This window comes from Theropithecus gelada, chromosome 2, assembly GCF_003255815.1.
Source record: "Theropithecus gelada isolate Dixy chromosome 2, Tgel_1.0, whole genome shotgun sequence".
Classification (NCBI taxonomy): Eukaryota; Metazoa; Chordata; class Mammalia; order Primates; family Cercopithecidae; genus Theropithecus; species Theropithecus gelada.
Genome location: NC_037669.1, coordinates 95,850,137 through 95,867,695, shown reverse-complemented (window position 1 = coordinate 95,867,695; position 17,559 = coordinate 95,850,137). Strand labels below are relative to the sequence as shown.

The 17,559-nt window shown below is 42.3% G+C and overlaps 1 protein-coding gene across 1 annotated transcript in view; it reads right to left on the bottom strand.

The window, feature by feature from the left end:
- Positions 1–14,153, bottom strand: part of ZNF445 (zinc finger protein 445) — a 36,510-nt gene extending 22,357 nt beyond the window's left edge. The window contains exon 1 of the mRNA XM_025377863.1: positions 14,095–14,153. The gene's annotated coding sequence lies outside the window, so the exon portion shown is untranslated. The remainder of the gene's footprint in view (positions 1–14,094) is intronic.
- Between the last annotated feature and the right edge of the window lie 3,406 nt (positions 14,154–17,559).

Below are 17,559 nucleotides of genomic sequence, written 5' to 3'. Positions count from 1 at the left end.
AGGCACCACAAACCCTGTTTTGGGGGAAACAAACAAGCCACCTCTGTTTTCCTCATGAAATCATAGGAATTAAAAGCTGATAGATCTCTTTCAAAATCAAAGGCTCTGTTCTGTTTTGAGTTGTGTTATCTGACGTTTTTGAGTATTGGGGTATCAGAAATTACTTCGCATTATGAGAGAGCTTTGGTGTGTAATAACTACGTATACTTTAAGGGACGGCTAAGAGTAACTACGGAGGGATACTTGATTCTGCACACTTGGATCAGAGAAGCATGCTCTTGGCCACCTGGAAGATAAGGAAACATCCCCACCTCCCACTGGGAGATGAGACTCCCATGAGAGATGGGCTGATTACAAAACGGGATAATTCGGTTTGGGTTGCCTTGCAATGAAATGCAGGGTAGAAGCACTGCACTGTCGACTGGTTACGGTAGCTCATGCCTGTAATCCCAGCACTTTGGGAGGCCGAGACGGGCGGATCACAAGGTCAGGAGATCGAGACCATCCTGGCTAACCCAGTGAAACCCCGTCTCTACTAAAAAATACAAAAAACTAGCCGGGCGAGGTGGCGGGCGCCTGTAGTCCCAGCTACTCTGGAGGCTGAGGCAGGAGAATGGCGTGAACCCGGGAGGCGGAGCTTGCAGTGAGCCGAGATCCGGCCACTGCACTCCAGCCTGGGCGACAGAGCGAGACTCCGTCTCAAAAAAAAAAAAAAATAAATAAAGATAAAATAAAATGTCTTGAAAATGGAGACATTTGGTCTAAATTAAGATATCAGATTTGCCAAATGCTTTAAGGTCAAATTGTTTCTTTGACTTCTGAGAATTGTTCAATTTACCTATTTTGGAGCATTAGATTATAGACAAGGCCTTGGGACATATGGAGAGCCATGCCCATTAGCTATGCTAAAAAGAGTCAGACCTTATCATCATTTCTGTCTGATATCCTAGGCTCCACCCCAAATACATAATTAAAATCGCTTGCTTGGCTGGGCACAGTGGCTCACGCCTGTAATCCCAGCACTTTGGGAGGCCGAGGTGGGCAGATCACGAGGTCAGGAGTTCGAGACCAGCCTGGCCAGCATGGTGAAACTCCGTCTCTACTAAAAAAAAACAAAAAATGAGCTGGGCATGGTGGCATGCGCCTGTAGTCCTAGCTACTCGGGCAGCTGACACAGCAGAATTGCTTGAACCCAGCAAGTGGAGGTTGCAGTGAGCCGAGATTGCACCACTGCATTCTAGCCTGGGCAACAGAACGAGACTCCATCTCCAAAACAAAAAATCGCTTATCAGGTTTTCCACTAAAAATAAAATTTGCTAAGAGTTAACATTGTAACATTTAATTGAGACCACTGGAGAAACAGTTTTACATACAAGGTGTGTAGAAAATGTGTTTTTGGTAAAAGATTATAAGAAGGCATGGGAACATGGCTTTTGTTAAAGGGAATGCAATTTTGTCCATTTCAGAGGGTTTTAAGGATTGTCTTCACCTAAAAGAGGAATGGAACAAAACTGAAGGTTTAAGCAAAGTGAAAAGGGTTTGTGAAGGGTTGATCCTGTAAAAATTCTGTAGGTATAAACAGGTTGGCTAAGATTTAAAAGAAATTATTTAGCTTTTTTCCATAGGTTAAAAAATTAAAATCATAGTGATGTGGGGCCAAAATCCGGGCCCATGTGTCCGAATAACAGGGTTTTCTTAGAAAACTGATCTGCTGTTTGATGGAAAATTGTAAAGGGGTCTAAAAAGTTTATGAAAATCTTATCTTATGGTCAAACTAATTAAAACTGGATAGAGATACAAACTTTTATTTAAAAAACTAGCTTTAGGCCGCGCACCGTGGCTCACGCCTGTAATCCCAGCACTTTGGGAGGCCAAGGCGGAAGGATTACCTGAGGTTGGTAGTTCAAGGCCAGCCTGGCCAACATGGTGAAACCCCCTCTCTACTAAAAATACAAGAAATTAGCTGGGTGCAGTGGTGCGCGCCTCTAATCCCAGCTACTCTGGAGGCTGAGGAAGGCAAATCGCTTGAACCTGGGAGGTGGAGGTTGCAGTGAGTTGAGATCACGCCACGGCACTCCAGCCTGAGCTACAGAGCAAGACTTTGTCTCAAAAACAAACAAACAAACAAACAAAAACTAGCTTTAACATTAAAGATGCATTAATGCAAAAATGAAATTTGGTTTTCTCTTTTGAAGATGATTTTTAAGTAATGTTAAAAGATAATAAAAGGGTTTTGTTTTCTCCTTTGGGTAAATGGCAGGGAAAAAAAGGAGAGAAGAGAGATTCGGTTGGCCTCATGTTATGTTCATTGGGTCTTCTTTGGAAAGCTAAGTCTCCTCTATCAGAGTAAAGGTTTTTCTTTTTAAAATTTTTTTTGGAATTTTGGCCAAATGAATGATTTATGGTGACCTGGGATTCTATTTTGTGATATCCAGTGTTTTAAACCTTTGTTAATTGACAAACTTTCCAAAATCAAATTATAAATTATGTCTCTTTCCAACCTAGAATTTTAGATATTCGGTCCTCTAAAGTCCAAAAATGGCATTTGGCTTCTTTGGTACAAAAATCCTACAGGAAGCATTGTCAAATATAAAATGGTGTTTGGCTTTCTGTGGCCTAGATTTGTGCAAGTGTGTTATTAGTATATGTTCTGAAATTATGTAAAACCCCTATAATACTAATATGACTTAGTATATGTTATCAGTAATAATTATAATTATGTTAACACACTGTATGCCATGGAGGTGGCAAATTTCCTTGTCAATTGTGTCTTTAACTGTGGCTGCCCTAAAATGTTTTTGTCATCCACAGACAATTGTCTCATTTTGGTCCTCTTTAAAATATGGTTTTATAATCTGGTATAAAATTTAACAGGTGCTCTTAAATGCAGGATTCTGATTAATTAACTCTGGAGATTGTAATATTAGAATAAACACTTTCAAATAGAAGAATGAATGGTGTTTGGTTTACTTGGGACTGTGTTTAAATATGTTATCAGTATGTGTTCCAAAATTATGGGAAACTTCTATAATGCTGACATAATTTAGTGCACATTATTATAATTGTTATGTAAAATTGTTGTATGCCACAGAAGTAACCAAAATTCCTAGTCAATTGTAGCTTTCATAGTGGCTACAGATTTTTGTCATCCACAGATATTTTGTCTTGCTTTGGTCCTTTTCAAAAGGCAGTTTATAATCAGATGTAGGACTCTAAGTGCCAGTCTCAGATAACTTTAAAAACTGTGCTATTGGAATAGAGAATAAAACAAGCTCCTAGGACTCTCATGGAAAGTTAATGTGTTAAACACTGCTAAACCTTTTGTTTTCAGAGTTAAGATAACTTATTTCTTTAGAGCTATTTGCAACTTTTAACGAGTAAAATATTCTCCTGCGAACAAAATTTGAAGCATATTTGTTCCTTTCTACCTGATTTATCCAGAATTTGGAAACTATTTGTGAATATTCTCAATGGCAGTACAGTTCATTGAGTAAGTGCCAGAAGAATCTGTTTCCTTTTGTAACAGGACACAGCTGAAGAAATCATGCTTCCTTTAAAGAATCAAAGTTGACTTACAGAGCCAACTAAAGCCTGTTGGGGAATCTGGCCTCATACCTTGCCCACACAGTCTCTGTACAAGGTTCCTGACGACCTGTGGTAAGTAAAGAATGTCACTTTCTAACAGGTCCAGGAACCCCAAGTTACCTTGGGACCTGAAGAGGAGAGGAATTTGCCCAACTCACAGGTATTTGAGAGTACAAACCCATGGCTGGGCTCGGCTTTTAAAAAGTCTTAACTGAGATTCTGCATGGAACAGAGTTCTAGCAAAGCCAACTTAAAAAGCCTAAGTGAAAAATAATTATTCTTGGGGCACTTTATGCAAACAATCAGGCCAAGCACAGTAAGACTAAAGTTTATTTTGTAAACAAATCAGTTCTATCAAGATTTGTTTTTAATAAAAATGGGGACTGGAAAGAGAAAGTTATGCTTCAAAACTATAGTACAGTGTTGTTCACTGTTCCTGAGGCTTTTTCTCTGCAGTTTAAACTAAATTATAAATTCTTTGTGGGTTAGAAGTTCCCAAACTAATACTTTCAAATCTTTGCTTTTAAAATTGGGAATTGTACTCCTCATCCTAGGACTCATTCTTTACCTTACAGTAGGCTGTTTCACGTAAACACTGTAGTAAAATTACAAATGAAAATACTAATGTTGTCATGCAAGCCATGAACACCCAGCCAGGCCTGCAGGAGTACACTCAGACAGTTGCAAAGCAGTTCTACTCTTCTCATGTTGGGGTTCACTCCCATTCTCACTATGTCCCCTGTCAGCAGGAAGAAGCCAGAGCAATCAACGGTCTTTTCCCTCCTTCATAACCTACATTTTATTAAGGTGTCATACAACCCAAAGGGAGGCACTGAAACTGTCATTGCAAAATTATGACTGAGACAGTGAAAGAGATCTAACTTAACCAACTCTATCTTGCTTCTAACCTCCAAGCTGTCCTTGTTCATTCCTGGGCACAGGCTGAACTAACTTTGGGAGAAACTTATAGTTTATAGTTTAAAGACAGTAACAGATCTTTCCCAAAGCAGACCTCCTTCTTGCCTGGGAACTGGATTGCCTTTATAGAACTAACATTAGCCACAAGATCAGAAATTACGGTTTAGGAGTCATGCAGCTGGAAGTTACAAGATTCTGACCCTCCCTAAACTGCTCCTAAGATCAGTGCTTGAGATATTTTGCAGATCCTGCACTTGATGGATTACCTAGCACAACCCAGATCAATAAACTGGCTCATCTGATCTTGTGGCCCCCACCCAGAAACTGACTCAGCACAAGAAAGACAGTTGTGACTCTCTCTGATTTAATCTCTGACCAATCAGCACTCCTGGCTCACTGGCTTCCCCCAACCCACCAATTATCCTTAAAAACTGCTCTGCAAATGCTGGGGGAGACTGCTTTGTGTAATAATAAAACTCCTGTCTCCCACACAGCTGGCTGAATTACTCTTTCTCTATTGCATGAATTACTCTTTCTCTATTACAATTCCCCTGTCTTGATGAATCAGCTCTGTCAAGGCAGCAGGCAAGGTGAACCTCTTGGGAGGTTATAAAAGTGAAGCATTTGGCCAGGTGCAGTGACTCATGCCTGTAATTCCAGTATTTTGGGAGGATAGTGAGAGTCTGTCTCTTAAAAAAAAAAAAAAAAAAAAGTATTTTATAGGATGAAATACTCACACACCTAAAAGGAATGTACTAGAATTGTTATACATCAACATAACTGCTTCACCATATGCCAGGTGATAAGGCTCTGTAGCTAAGGTTACAAGGCAACTAGGTGTCACCCAAGGAACAGACAGTGTATGACTTGAGGTCACTCAGAAAAGACACCACCCCCACCTAGCTCAAGAGATACAATGTTTACTTATGGAGACAGAGAGTGCACAAGATCCAGCCACTTGCAATGTGTTGGTCCCTCATGGCCAGCAGAACCACTCAACAGTCTACACAGGTGGTGTGTGTATACATGCTTCATATTGCAGTAGAAGGACCTTAAATCCCTCCTCTGTGGGGTCTGAAATGCAGAAAGCTAGGAGCAGGAATGAGGGCTACTGATTCATGCACTTAGAAACAGAACAAAGGAGGCCTGGCATGGTGGCTCATGCCTGTAATCCCAGCACTTTGGGAGGCCAAGGTGGGCACATTACCTGAGGTCAGGAGTTTAAGACCAGCCTGGCAAACATGGTGAAACCCTATTTCTATTAAAAACACAAAAATTAGCCAGGCGTGGAGATGTATGGCTGTAATCCCAGCTACTCAGGAGGCTGAGGCAGGTGAACCACTTGAACCCAGGAGGTGGAGGTTGCAGTGAGCCAAGATCATGCCACTGCACACCAGCCTGGATGACAGAGCAAAACTCCATCTCAAAAAAAAAAAAAAATAACAAAAACAATAACAAAAACAAAAAACAGAATAGAGGAGTACATCAAGTGCAGAAAAACAAGATAGTCCCTCACAAGATGTTAAACCCAGCAAAGGTTGTGAGGACTCTTTCACTCTTTCGTAAGGAAATGTTTTGGGCCCAAGGCCACTCTTTTTTCTCACTCTGTCATCCAGGCTGGAGTGCAGTAACACGACCATAGTTTACTGCAGCCTCAAACGCCTGGGCTCAAGTGATCCTCCCACCTCAACCTCCTGAATAGCTGAGACTACAGACATGTACTACCCTCACCCTGCCTTTTTTTAACAGATAGGGCCTCACTCTGTTGCCCAGGCCAGTCTCAAACTCCTGGCTTCAAGAGATCCTCCTGACTTGGCCTCCCAAAGCACTGGGATTACAGGCATGAGCCACAATGCCTGGCATCCAAGGACACTCCTACACAGCCAAGTAAGGAGAGAGAAACTGTGCATGACTGCTTTTCCCAACAATAACAAAAATATGTGCTAAGTTTAAAAGCACATCCTAAATACGAATTGTGAAAAAGAAAATGTACAATCGTGTGTGTATACACATGTATGTGAAATGTACCTATAACTACTCAAACAAATTCTAAAAGCCTGGAAGAATTTACAAAAACTCTTACTGGTGGTGGGGATAGGAAGGTAGAGAATTGCTTTTTTTTTTTTTTTTTTTTTTTGAGACGGAGTCTTGCTCTGTGCCCCAGGCTGGAGTGCAGTGGCGCGATCTCAGCTCACTGCAAGCTCCACCCCCGGGTTCACGCCATTCTCCTGCCTCAGCTTCCCGAGTAGCTGGGACTACAGGCGCCCGCCACCACGCCCGGCTAGTTTTTTGTATTTTTTTAGTAGAGACGGGGTTTCACGGTGTTAGCCAGGATGGTCTCGATCTCCTGACCTTGTGATCCGCCCGCCTCGGCCTCCCAAAGTGCTGGGATTACAGGCTTGAGCCACCGCGCCCAGCCGAGAATTGCATTTAAAAGCAACTTTATATTTTTTTGTCTTCTATTTCCTAAAAGAAAAGTAAATTGAAAAGCAAGTATTAGAAAGCATAGTTATACTGTCATTTACAATTTAAAGCAAATGAAAAGTAAAGCACAGTTTATGTATGCACATAAAAGCTCCTAAGCCTCACTACCAAAGTGTTTTTAGTCATGATTTCCTCTGGGAGGTGAGATGACAGGGCTCTCCTTCCTTATTTGCCTATATTGCCTAAATTGTTACCCATTACATTTATAAACAGCAAAGTGATCAATAATTCTGCTTAAGAAGCAAAGCAATTGAGTAGCAACTCATAGGACTGAAGATGGCAGAAGCACAGTGGAAGGGACAGCACATTCTTGAGGGGGGACTTGAGCACAAACAATGGCTTCAGCTCAAGCAACTACAAAAGGAAGTTCTCCAGGTGAACAGATGTAAGGGGGAAAAAAAAAAACAGGCAAGTGAGGTGGAGAACAAGAAGAGCAAAATGCTACCAAAACAAAACATGCAAAACAAAAAGGCAAAACAACAAAAAAACCTATCCAGAAAGAAAACAGAAACAAAGAAAAGTAGTAGCCAGCAACAATGGAAGAAAAAAAATAAAAGTTGAAGAAAAAGAGAAATACAGGTAGTGCTGCCATTAATGTTCCACAGACACAGGATCAGCTTACTGTACGAATCACCTGCATCCAGAATTTCTCCAATATGACTCTTGGTTCAGTCTGGAGAGCATTCTCATCAGTATCTTCTTGTCCCTAAAAGCTTCTTTATCTAGGAGTAAAAGTACCCAGACATTATTGGTGGAAAAGACCCATCAGTAACAACCATCAATCTACTCCAGGCTCCAAAAATGCTCATAAATAGTCACTGAATTGACAAACTGAAGACTCACGAGACAAGAACTGGAGAGTCTACAAAAAGTGTGAGATGGACAACAGGTCTCAGAACTTGTTGCAAAGTGGTCCCACTACCCTGTGCACAAAGTCACAGATGAAGGTCATATCCCCTGATAATGTTGACCCCTTCCATCTCCCACCACTGTGAAGCAAATGTAAAAGGAGTGACACTTATGATATTAAAACAGAGCCACCACCTTCTACATTTGCTCTGAACTAATACCTATCCAATGTCCTCTGTGCTCAGCAAGTGCTGCTAATACTGTCAAAAGAAATGACAGTAAACTAAGATGTGAAGACTCACGCTAGAAGGCATGCAATCATCCTACAAAAACAAAGAAACTACAGTCCTACTCTAAGGGCCAAGGAGAGGCAAGAAAAGAGCTACATTAGGGATCACACATGCTGAGGAAGCTGCTACAGTTCTGGCAGAGAACTGAGGCCTTGCTGTAAAAAAAGGGAGTGGAGAAAGAATAAGTATTCAAAGAAAAAAAAAGGGAAAATGAAAGAAGAGATAAATAAATGAAGGCCTATAAAAGGAGACTCGAAGACTGAAAAGCAGTGGGAGCTTCAGGACCAAGAGGAGCAGGCTCCAGCCTCGGTGGGTTCCAGCAGCACAAAAGGGAAGGAGAAACACCTTATCAGGAGAAAGCTGAAAAACAGAAAAAGGAGAGAGACTTTCATGGCCAAACTTGCAGAACAGACAGAAGAGAAAGAAAACCAAAGTACGAAAAGAACTAAAATGCTGCTAAAGATGAAGATAAATCTGGCAATTAAGTTAAAGAGAAAGAAATTGAGGCCAGAGAGAAACACTTTTAAGAAATGTACCCAGTGAAAAATATCAATGGTACTGACCAAACTCAGGAAATTGACACCCACAGTCAAATCAGCTCCAAAAATAAGTCTCCAAGCAGGACGTTCTGAAGCAGCTGCTGCACAAATGTCCAAAAGGGTCAGTGACTTTTTTCCCCCGCCCACACCAGCTAACTTCCAGATTTTTGGAGGGGGGCGGGGGAACAAGAGTTTCACTATATTGCCCAGGGTGGTCTTGAACGCCTGGGCTCACATGATTCTTCTGCCTCAGCCTCCTGAGTAGCTGGGATTATAGGCACATGCCACCTTGCCTGGCAGTAATGTATTTGTAAAGAGGTGATGAGAAGACTAACAGAAAAGTCAGAGCGAATGCCTGTGAATATAGTGAGGATTCCAGTTCTTGAGTCAAAGAAGTTTAGCCCAGCCTCTGCAATCATGAACATGAATAAAGCTAAGACCTCATGGGCCTCTCAAACTCTGAAGCAAAGACCCAAAGCATAGTGAACATAGCTACCCCAGCAGATAGCTGAGCCTGCCAATGAAATTCTGGTATCTTAATGCCACAGGCTTCTCCCAAGTCCCAACTAGCTTTTGAGGATAGAAGAAAAGCTTCATTTATCTTCTTGCTGAGATTATATCACAATTACACTGAGGACTGGGAAGGAATCTGAGCTGGATCTTATTCTCAGGACTCTCCCCCCAGAGCTTTATACCTTAACCCAGTTTTATTCCCACAAAGAAAATGGCTTTGAAAAGAACAGGGAAACTTCAAACCAAGATCTTGATACTTTTCAAGGAGATTTTCTTCTGTTACGTTGTTTCTTCACCTCATGGCCAATGTAATTTCTTTGTTTTCCTTTTAATGTCCCCATGAACTAGTCTCTTATTTTTGTGTTTTCCTACCAGTTTAAGTGTATAGAAGGTATATAAACTGATACTAAGCAAACAAGTTTCTAAAATAATCACAACTTAGGAAAAAATGCAGGCTGGGCCGGGTGCAGTGGCTCACGCCTGTAATCCCAGCACTTTGGGAGGCTGAGGCAAGATCACCTGAGGTCGGGAGTTCAAGACCAGCCTGACTAACATGGAGAAACCCCGTCTCTACTAATACAAAAATTAGTGGGCGTGGTGCTGCATGCCTGTAGTCCCAGCTACTCAGGAGGCTGAGGCAGGAGAATCGCTTGAACCCAGGAGGTGGAGGTTACAGTGAGCCAAGATTATGCCATTGCACTCCAGCCTGGGCAATGAGACCAAAACTCCATCTCAAAAAATAAAAAATAAAAAATAAAAAATAATGCTTTCAGTATATATTTAAAGCCTTAAAATAATATTTATATTCATTTACCAATTAAGAAATAAACTCATAATGGGAGTGCCCAAAATTTGATTTCTAAATACTACACTATTCTCCAATTAAAACAAACAACAACAACAAACAGGGATCCTTGGAGAAGTGACTGATGCCAGGCCGGAGAGCAAAATATAAGGGTTTTGGGTACCAGAAAACAAAAACTAGGGAAGGACTGGAAAAAAAAAAATCAGGCAAAGGGACACAGCTCCCAATAGTCAAAGAGCTACAATAAGTTCAGCAATAAAATAACAATAGTACTGCTTTCTAGGGCAATGAATAAAATAAGTATCCAAAGCACAAAATAATATAACTGATTGAATAAATAAATAACAGGGGAGAAGGGATAGCTCTTCCTCACAAAGTATTCCAATGAATACTTTGAATGAATGAGAATCATATGTAAGTATCCAATGAATGCTTAGAAGGAACGAAGGAAAGAGAAAGTCAAATCCCAACACCACAGTAGTCATTGCTGTAGGCAAGATCAATCAATCAATGCTACTTAGACCAAAGTTCAAAGAGAAACTATCTCATTTGCAAAGCAGTAAACTATCTTCCCCCAAATAATTACTGATGACTAGGAGAAAGACAGTAAGGTTCGAGTGGTAAAACTTGACAGAAAACTTGAGATGCAACCAAATTGAGGGACTTTATAAAAATACAAATACAAGGCCGGGCGCGGTGGCTAAGGTCTGTAATCCCAGCACTTTGGGAGGTCGAGGTAGGCGGATCACCTGAGGTCGGGAGTTTGAGACTAGCGTGACCAACACGGTGAAACCCTGCTTCTACTAAAAATACAAAGTTAGCTGGCGCGGTGGCGCATGCCTGTAATCCCAGCTACTCTCCTGCCCAGAGGCTGAGGCAGGAGAATCACTTGAACCCGGGAGGCGGGGATTGCGGTGAGCCGAGATCGCGCCATTGCACTCCCACCCGAAACTCCGTTTCAAAAAAACCAAATATAAAACACTTCTTCAAAAGTGTTTTGAAAGACTAAGTAACTGTCACAGATTGAAGCAGACCAAGTAAACATGACAACTAAATGTAATGAGGAATTCTAGTTTGGATCCTACAATGGAAAAAGAACGTTAAAAAAAAAAAAAAAGATAAACTTTTAAAAGCCTGCAGTTTAATTAATAGTACTGTACCAACGTAAATTTTTTAATTTTGATGAACATGCTATGGTAACCCAAGATAGCAACTTTAGACAAACTAGGTAAAAGGTGTAAGAGAACTCTAAAATGTTTGCAACCCTTTGTAAGTCTACAATTATTCCAAATAAAAAGTCTGTCGGCCAAGCACGGTGGCTTACTCCTGTAATTCCAGCACTTTGGGAGGCCGAGGCAGGTGGATCACCTGCGGTCAGGAGTTCAAAAGTAAAAATATGAAAATTAGCTGGGCGTGGTGTCGCATGCCTGTAATCCCAGCTACTCGTGAGGCCTCGTGAGGCTGAGGCCGGATAATTGTTCGAACCCGCGGGGGCGGGGGCGGGGGCGGGGGCGGGGGCGGGGGCGGGGGCGGGGACGAGGGCGGGGGCGGGGGCGGGGGCCAGGCGAGGTTGCAGGGAACAGAGATCGCGCCACTTCACTCCAGCCTGGGCGAAAGAGCGCTAACTCTGTTTCAAAAAAGTTTGTCTTATCTTAGATTGCAAAGTTCCAGTCATTCAGTCATCATTTTTATCTGATTTATTTCCATTTTAGGTATTACAGGTTTTGTTTTGGTTTTTTTGAGATGGGGTTTCACTCTTGTTGCCCAGGCTAGCATAGGATGGCGTGACCTCCGCTCACTGCAACCTCCGCCTACTGGATTCAAGCAATTCTCCTGCCTTAGCCTCCTGAGTAGCTGGGATTACAGGTGCCCGCAACCATGCCCAGCTAATTTTTTGTATTTTTAGTAGAGATGGGGGTTTCACCATGTTGGCCAGGCTGGTCTTGAACTCCTGACCTCAGGTGATCCACCCGCCTCGGCCTCCGAAAGTGCTGGGATTACAGGTATGAGCCACTACGCACGGCCAGGTATTAAAGAATAGCTTAGCAAGTGGCTCCTAAAAATCGAGGACATTTAATACTGTCGATTTTTATCTACCAATTTGGATTCCTTCTTTCATTAATTTGGCATATATTTATTGAGAACCTACTACATGTTCCAGTGCTGCCTTGAGGCGCGTATGAGGAGACAGATACGTGGTATGCTAAAAAGTGACAAGTGATACATGGTAAAATAAAACAAGAGCTGGACACGGTGGTTCACACCTGTAATCCCAGCATTCTGGGAGGCTCAGGCAGATCTCCTAAGGTCGGGAGTTCAAGACCAGCCTGACTAATATGGTGAAACCCCGTCTTTACTAAAAATACAAAAATTAGCCGGGCGTGGTGGCACACGCCTGTAATTCCAGCTACTCGGGAGGCTAAGGCAGGAGAATCATTTGAACCCGGGAGGCGGAGGTTGCAGTGAGCCGAGATTGCGCCACTGCATTCCAGCCTGGGCAACAAAAGTGAAACTCCGTCTCAAAAATAAATAAAATAAAATAAAATAAGAAAAAAAAGAAATTTAAGATTAGGAAGGAAAAAAATAAATTCATAAATTCAATCTTACAGAACACCTAACGATTCGCCTGAGAATCACAGAAATGTGCATTCACATTGTTTCTAATACAAAATATTGAAAATTGCAAAATATAGTGTTATGTTTTACTATAGTTTACTCTCTGACATCGTAGACTGCGTATGCACTAATTCTTCCTGGATACGAGAAGTCACAGAAAACCTACTGGTGGAATACTTGCCATTTTTCATGCTTTTTGTCAGTTTCCTTTTTAAGTGCATACTGAGGTTTATCTTCAAAACATTCTCATCTTTTCGGCTTACAGTGAGACTTTTTTTTTTTTTTCCTAACCAACATGTGTCTGCCTTTCATTAAGATAACATAAAAGAGCAGCCTAATTCTTTGGTCCCTGAATATGCACACACATGCATGCACATACACACACACATGCACACACACACGCAGACACACACAACACATGAAGGCTCTCTGAAACTGCTTAATCAAATTACTGCTCAAACCACTCCCTGGCACTTCCTCGCAAAACAACCAACCTAATACTGAGTTTTCAGTTTTGCACTGCAAGCAGTTTGAAACAGAATAACATTCTTTCCTGGTCACCACTTATAAATTCGGAAGGAGACAATTCTCTGATCTCTTAGGCCTGTGCAAGTCTGAGTGTGCTACAATCGCTGTAGGTTAGAGCTCTGCCTTTGTTTAAAAACTGCATTTTATATACTAGTTATTTCATTGTGAAAGATAATCACCCTAACAAACAAGATTTTGCTATTTTTCTGCACAAATGTCACTTCACTATTTAGAGCTTCATGTAAATGTGTCTTACAGAAAATAAACTGCTAATATGATTTCTTAATTATCCTCGAAAAAAAAATGTTTTCGTGGTGTCATAATGCCAGCACTAATTTTAGCCAAAATACGAATAAATGCATTCTACAAATTCAGGAGATTATGATTTTTAAAAAGCAGTAGTATGGATGTACATAATGTCAGTGAATTATACACTTCCAAATGGTTAAATGGTAAACGTTTATGTATTGTATGGCAAATGTTATGTGTATTTTGGCATAATACTGTTTCCTCACAATAATACTAACAAGTTTTTTAAAAAGCAATGGCACGCTCTCATTTCATAATATATATTTATGGATGTCAGTGTGCAGAATTATGCACAGATATTTTAAATGTCAGGAGGCCTGGAGACAGATTTCAGGATTGCGGCTACTTTTACTTTTCTTCTACTTTCCCGTGTTATCTAATTGTCTCTGATAAATACGCTTTATTTGCATAATTGGATGAAATGAGAATGCCCGGAGAATCCAGATTCTCTACCCTGGACGCCCGGGAGGCAAAGAGGTTCTCTATACGCCCTCAGCGTGGCGGGGGCGGGATCCACCGCCAGACCCCAGCCACAGGCGCAGCCTCCAGGCTGGGCCCCGTCGGCCGCCCGAGCAGGCCCGAGGATGCCGCGGCCTTCGGGGAGCCCTGCGCCCGCAATGCCGCCACCCCCACCCCCGCCCCCCGCCAGGCCTCTCACCGACTCTCGCCGCCGAGCGACAATCGGTCCACCCGCCGCCACCGCAGCCACCGGTCCCGCGCCTACCTCCCGGCGGCTCGAATCGCGCACGCGCGTCACCGCCCCAGGCCCTCCGCGGCCTCTCTAGGAAACTGGGAGGCCCAAAGTCTCTGCTTCTCTCCGGCTCCAGTGCAGCGGGCGGCGGGGTTTGCCCAACATCTCCCACCTCCCTCCGCTGGACTTCCCTTCCACGCTTGGATGCCCAGCCGCGCCTGTTTTCTTACATCCCTCCTGTCGTGTCTGCGGGACTGCCCTGAAGGCCTCTTTCCCTCCAGGGAAGAAAGGGATCCAAAGCTAGGAGTGAAAATAGAGACAGCAGTATCTAGCAGACTACTTCTGGCCAGGAGAAGGGGTTAAGGGAGCCACTCATTCTTCGCCTGGGTACCCTTCAAAGAGGGGACCCAGATGCTACGGGAAGCTAGGTGCCAGAACTCCTGCCTTTCCAAGACGAGCTCATCCCCATCATCACCATACCCAGGAATACCTGTTCATAACCAGCCCAGATGTGCACCATACTTTAGCTTCCCACGGCGTTCACTTGTTTTCTCCTGTGGGTGAATTCTAACTATGCTCACCTGGTGAGTGAACAATGATGCCATTGCCCAATAATATGTGGAATCTGGGAGGAGTAGGTTGGGAGGGTGGAGGGGCTGCTTGAAGAGGAGGTGAAGCAACATGGAGAGGTTGCCCACCCCCTGTAGGAGCAAATGTCATCTATTGCCAGTGCCAGAGAACCTTGAGGGTGCAGAGCCAAAGCCATAAGGCCATATGCTGCCATTGGAGGGCATGCTGCAAGCTGCTGTCCTGGTAGTCCTCTGGTCTATGCTTCCTAGTGGTAGGCTGCAACATGTTGCTAATTGATCTTTCAGATAGGCATTCATGATGCCCATCTGTGCCCTGAGGCTTTGCTTTACTCATCTGATCCACCCCTTTTTAATGCTCCAGTCACCAAAGATGGAAACAGAGAATAGATCCTGAACACCAGGGAGATGGTGGTGAGGTGATAGAGAAACAGATGACACATTCAAACAAGGTAAGTGGGGAGAGCTCACAAGGGGCGATGTACACAAAGTGGACAGGGTTAAGGAAATGCAACACGGGGTGGTGCAGAATCCCATGGCTAGCAACATTTAGAAGCTATTCTCACCCCTAGGAGCAGGCTACTTGAGAGAACCTGTGGCTTTCAGTTGAGGGCTACATCCAAGCCATAGTCCAGCACAAAGGAAGCTGGGATAATAAATAACCTGAACTCAGCTCTCTTCTGATCTCCTGCCAGGGCTTCCCATTGGCCCAACCCAACTGGAAGCCAGAGGGCAATCCAGGAAACTCAGTCTCCCAAGTGTCACAGCAGGGTTGAGGACTGAGACTGAATATGGAGGGGCGATTGGAAAATATCCAACACATGCAAAAAGTAAAATAGAAACTGCCTGTCAATGCCCAATTTGTCCATTAATTTCCACTCGATATAATGTTCTTGAGTGATTCAGAACCACCCATAGTGGTGAGAAGAGTTTTCAAGTTATGTTTCAGAACAAAATTTTCCCATCATAGAAGAGATTGAGCAGGTTCTGTGTGTTTGGGATGTACTTACTGGATGTTTTTCAACGTGATAGGTGGTTAGCATGGATAGCACCCACATTTAGTGTGATCAAACAGATCAACCAGATTGGCTTCACTAGCACTTGCCAAGTTCGGGGAGCAGCCACTGGGACTGCAGCTCTGATTTTAAGACCTACACAGCTTCTTGAATCTCAGAGTTCTGCTAATACCTGATTTCTCCGAGTGTCACACCACTTGAGCCTATAACCATGAGGTTTCTTCACTTTTCTGGTAGGAGGCATATTCTTGCTAGCTGTACTTCCTGAGCACTATATACTCTCTTTCAGATCGGGGCAGTTTGCTTAGTAAAAGCCCTAGGTAAGATTCTCAAATTCTCATGTGCATATGAATACAAATCACTTGGGATCTGGTTAAACCGTAGATTCAAATTCAAGAGGTCTGGGGAGGGACCAACGAATACTTTTAACAAACTTCCAGGTGTACCCATGTTGCAGTTCCTGGACTACACTTGGAGCAGCAAAAAACTGTGCATGTAAATCAGTGGTTCTTAACTTTGCTGCAGATTAGAATCCTCCTTAGAGCTTTTAAAAAGTCCATACCTCATATCAATTCAACCCAAATCTTTGTGGGTGAGACAGTGACAAGCCTAGATTTTAAAATCTCCAGATGATTCCAACATTTGAGAACCTGGGAGTAGATTATCCTTTTACCCTGATTCCTTGCTACATGTAAAAACCACATGCTAAAGGATTGTATGTTCATTTGCTTCTTTGTTTTGGAATTTAAAGTGCATCAGGATTCTGCCTTTCAAATAGAAGGGGGAAATTTCCTCCTTAATTTTTTTCTTCTTATTTTGAAATGGGGAAGAAAAAATTGGGGTGTTGAGATGGGGATCTGGAATGTGACTTGAGAAAAGAGACAAGATGTTAACACTGAGAATCAGCTGTGGGCAAACTGGCCTGGTAGGATTTTCACTCCTTTTCTGGCCTCAAATTCAGCCCCTTCTCTGCAGTTTGAGGGAGGGGGGTTGAAATATTAGGATGAAAATAAAATAGGGCAATGTATCTGAGGATGGTGATTACTGTGATCCATTGGAATAGGGTACTCTCCTAAAAGAAAAACACAGAACAAATGTTTAAACAGTTAAATTATGTGTTATTGTGGCCATTTGAAATATATTACATATTATATTACATCGTATAATTAATCTTCTCTGAATTCCCCCTTCTGTCTCTAATTTTAAGATACTGAAAAATATATTTTAATATGAGATTTTAGAAGGTGATCCAATTTTAAATGAATTTTAAAATTATCATTTATATCAAAAAAATACGGATGCATTAAGTAGTACTAATGAAGGACTTAAAATGAAAAATTGAACTCAACTCCCTCCTCCACCTTCCATCTTTTTCTGCAGAGGATATTCCTTGCATCTGAACATAAAAGTAGAGAAAGAGAGAGGATCAGGAAGCCAGGAGGGAATATACATGAGGAGTTTAAACTTTATTGGTAATAGAGGGGGCAAAAGAATCTTTGAGTCAGGCCATAGCCATGAGGAAGAAAAACTATGGAATCTTTGTTTACATGCATTGCTATACCTCAAGTACTTAGAACAACACTCACTACATAGTATGTACTCAATAAACATCTGTTGACTAATCAATCTTCTCTATATCTAACCCAGGCCCTTAGGAGGTTTCTATTGTGATAATAGCCAAATCCTCAAACAGGCCAGATTTAGCTGGTATGATAACGAAGTCCCCTCTGCTTTAACCCTTACAAGGAAAGTAATCTGAAATAACTAATGCCAACCAGTCTGCTTTTGGTTCCCTATTTTTGCTTTATTTGGCCTTTTTCTGCTCATAA